Source organism: Mesoplodon bidens, assembly GCF_964165515.1.
Source record: "Mesoplodon bidens genome assembly, chromosome: 5".
NCBI classification, from domain to species: Eukaryota; Metazoa; Chordata; class Mammalia; order Artiodactyla; family Ziphiidae; genus Mesoplodon; species Mesoplodon bidens.
The window spans coordinates 106,647,071-106,651,358 of NC_138161.1; the positions used below are offsets into that span (position 1 = coordinate 106,647,071).

At 37.7% G+C, this 4,288-nt stretch overlaps 1 pseudogene across 1 annotated transcript; it reads right to left on the bottom strand.

The window, feature by feature from the left end:
- Window positions 1-569: 569 nt before the first annotated feature.
- LOC308617523 (developmental pluripotency-associated protein 4-like) lies at window positions 570-1,413 on the bottom strand (annotated as a pseudogene). Its single transcript has one exon. The product of its transcript is annotated as a developmental pluripotency-associated protein 4-like (transcript).
- Window positions 1,414-4,288: the final 2,875 nt, after the last annotated feature.

Consider the following 4,288-nt stretch of genomic DNA (forward strand, 5'->3'; position numbering starts at 1 on the left):
GGGTGCATCTAAGTAACTGCCATCCAAAACAAGGTAAGCTCACTTAATTATGCTGAGACAAGAGGCATAAATAGGACTGATTGCCTCCTTGTGAAAAGATTCTTTGGGGTAAGAATATTATCAGTGATATATTGTATGACATCAGGAAACACATTGCTGCTCTTACCATTCCTGGTGATGATAAGTTTGAATGCTTGGTTAAGGGGTACATAACCAAATTTGAACTTTTGCCTATAAGCCCCATCTTGCCCAATGTAGAAATTTACTTGAGGCACTTTCAAGTACATTAATTCCATTCAGCGAACTGGCATTTTTAAAATGTCCCCATCTCCTTTCTCTTCTGATCCCTTAGGGCTGGGAATCTTTGGAGAGATAGCCACTTGCACTTTTGTCAGCTCACAGGCTTTTTTCATGCAACCCTGTAAGCAGGCTGTGCACCCTGTAAGCGGGAAACATGGAGAGTGCAGAGTGGAGTTCAGCTGTCCAATGGCACTGTGGAGTTGATTTGTAGTCACTTCTCTATCATTAATTATAATCATAGCTGTACCCTTTTTACTGGTATTGTGATCTCACTGCAGGTTTTTCATTAATACTTTATTCCTGTGTACACACTCAGGGCACAGCATATTGTCCTCCAGGTGTGGAGGTGTGGAATATTGTTGGCAGATAACAAGAAGAGTGCAGACACCCTCCTTCGTTTATCAGGCACCCAAGCCTGTCCAGTATGAAATTGTAAATGAACTCTGTGTTAGCAGGGAGAACTCTCCTATGAACCATGCATCACCAGACCCCACAGGTCTCTTGGGATTGCACCGACTCCATCTTCACGGCCCTAGCTGTCATTCTGCTCTAAGAGGCAGACACAGCTTCCAGGTCAGGGGCAGAAGTTGATACAACTCCCTGAAGAGTGGGAGCTCCTTCAAGGGCAGATGCTCCCTCTTCAGGAGGAGCAGCCCCTTCAAAAGACATCTGTTTATCAGAATATTCCAGAGGTAGTTCCCCCTTGTTCAACTTTGATTTTCTTCTCGATGGAGATAGGATCCTGGCCTCCTCGGCTGTGGCAGGAATGTTTTTTTGATGAGGGTAGGCATGTTCACAGAGTCCTTTAGATCCATCTAGTTTCAGGACTTTGGTGCTTATTTTTAACTGCTGGCACCAAGCACACACAACGTCCCTGTGAATCAGGTTGACAGGTGGCAGTATAGAAGGTAAAGGAAGAATCGGCATTGTCTTCTTCTGAGGTTTCACACTGTCACAACATTGTGGCATTTTTCGTGGACAGCAAGTTCTGTTATTTTTTATAGATCTTTTTCTTTTGGTCCCCTTTGCTGAGTTTTCTAGCATATCTGGTTTACTAGAAGCCCCCTGTCCGTCTTCGGCATCTACTGATGTAAGTTGGAATTTGCAACTCATATATTCTTCCTCTGCCTTCTTTGTGGAGTTGCACTCCTTGTTGTCTGAACTCTACATGCTCAGAAATTTCAAGGTTGATAAAACGGAGACTCTCCTTACTTCTTGATTTCGGGTTCTCTTTATCACAGAAAAAAACGTAGTCTATTCTAATTACCATAAGCAGTTCATTCGGGAAGCCAAATGTATTTAAAATTGGCTTACTGTTGTAACATATAGACTGCAGATTGTATAATGACTCAAATGTAACAGAAGTGAATTTTTTTTCACTTATAAATTCATGGAGATTCTGCACTAACTGTAATGATGGAGGTCGCCATCTCTTACTTCATCTAGTCATTCAGGAACTCAAGGTGATCGTGTTTGTAGTCTCTTTTCCCTGTGGCTTCCAAAGTTTTCTTGGATATTAAAATTCAGCTGAAAGAAAAGCAAAGATCACAGAGAATGGCATGTGGGAGGTTTTTATGGGAAGGCCTGGAGGTGACACAATACACCTTTACTTATTGGCTAGGAACTTATCACAAGGCCATACCTAACTGCCAGTGTAGTGATTTGGCTGTGTGCCCAGGAAAAGAGGAAATTAATTTTGTTGAACACAATTTTTCTGTCAGGGATGGAGGGACTTACTTTTTATTATATATTCAGTGATTACGCTTTGAACTTAAAACAATGGGCATATTTTACTTTTGGGTCAAAATAATCACAAAATGACATGAAAAAATGCTCTTGATGTATTTTTTGCTTTAATTTTGAGTTTTTTTGTTATTTTTAAAGTTAAATGCATGCCCTTTATAGAAAATGTAGAAAGTAAGATAAAAATAACTAAGCAGAAGAAGTTATCCAGTAACCACCATGATCCTACCATAACGATCTTATGAGGGTAAATGATATTACAATCCCTATTTTATAATTGAAGGTGGTAACCCCCAGAGACTGTAATAAACTTGTCATATTTAGGAAGTGGTAGAGCTTAGAGGAAAGAAGAACCAGGGAAGCTTTCACAGAGGAGGATATAAGGATAGACATGAAATTATTAATAAAGAAACACATTTTACAAGTTCTTTTAGAATTTTGCATTTCTAATTACACTGGGAGAAGGAATAAAACTAGAGAAACATGTAAGGCAAGGGAAATAATGCAATCAGTTTTACATATTTTATGTTTCAAGTACAAATTAAATATCTACGTGTAACTGTCCAGTAGGCAGTATGAACCTGGGTACTAGAAAGAAGACTGGTCAGGGTATTGAGATTTATGTGTCACAATGACAGAGGTTTGAGGCACTAGTATTAAAGGTCATAGATAGAGTTAAGAAGAGGCAGAATCCTGAGCTACAACACAATTTATGTTAGGTGTTTTTTTTGGATTGTTGAAGGCTAGAATTGGTTTTTATTTCTTTTCTTGATGCTTTTGTCTGTTTCCCTGAAGAGCTCCCACTGGAACAGTTAGAGTTGGATGTAGCATGAGAGGCTGGCCAAGATTCTAAGTGGTGAAAGTTGCCTGATATTAAAAACATCCAGGTGTTCAGCCCTACTGAAACCCAAGGTTGTTATTCTTAACCATTGTGAACATCTGTTCCTATAAGTATCAAAAGACAGAGAACTTGGAAAACTTATTTTCCTTCTGGCTCTGTTACTAATTAGCTGTATGAGGAGAAATTACCTTTCCACCCAGGGTTCTGATTTCCTCATATCAAAAATGAGGAGACTAGACTAAATAATCTTTAATTACCTTCCAGCTCTACAACCCCAAATCTATGATGAGTCATAATTATTCTAAATTTCCTAAACTTGATACACTCTTCTGCTTTTATAGAAATTATTACTTTTCATTCTAGATATGTAAATTCAACCTTATGTAGATAAAGTTATCTACATCAATGTCTCATCACTCCTATTAGACCATAACCACCATAGGTTAGAAAAGCAACAATTATCTCTGTATCTTCCTTGGTATCTAGTACAGAATCTTGCACAATATAAATTCAAACAAGGAAGAAAGTAACTTTTTAAACTGAAAATTTGGTGTGGTGTGCAGATTTTTCTGATAATAACGTGCTAAAGTTTGAATCCATGATCCTGAAAAGCATATTCTAGAATCATTGGACTTAAAGCATGATGCTTCCTGGACAATTGTAGAATAAGGTTTGAATATCCCTACAGTATTTCTCATACCTACAATACTAATGTATAAAAAACTCTTTGAAAGATATACCACAAGTAACTTGGAGAATTTTCCCGATTGCATATTGTGCTTTGGGTGGCAATGTTCACTTTAATTCACTCCCTGGAACCTTGGCCCTACACTGTCAGCAGTAAATCTAGTCAAGGAGGGTTTTCCCTTTGGAAAACATCACACAGCTTGTGTTGCTAGTGAGGAAGAAAGGAAAATATAGCAAATTTACTTCATCCAATTAACAAAGACGTGTATGTTGTCTTGTGCAGCTTGGTGAGTGGCAATGGAGGAAATTAATTTTATGGTCTGTGAAAGCCTCTCATTTGTGGTGACAAACTCAGGAACTCAGAAGAATACTATAAACTCTCTCCAAACCATTTCCAATTTCTTTGCTTTGATAATTTTAGCAATGAAAAAAATATCTTTCCTTGTGTAAGTAGGAATGGTTCAGTATTTGTATCAACACATTAGATATTACTCAACAATTCATAATTTGTCATCATGGATCTTAATAGAATATTTAGGTTTATATCTTCCTCTTTGGCATTAAGACCTGTTGTATGGTGTTACACAAAAGGTATTAAACCTTTAGTTGTAAAAATGTTGGAATAAGTATAAAATCTAATACTTCTAGGCTGTGAATGCAAGTTAGTTCACTGTATAGTGGCTCAGTTTTATCATACATAAAAGATTTTAATAGTCA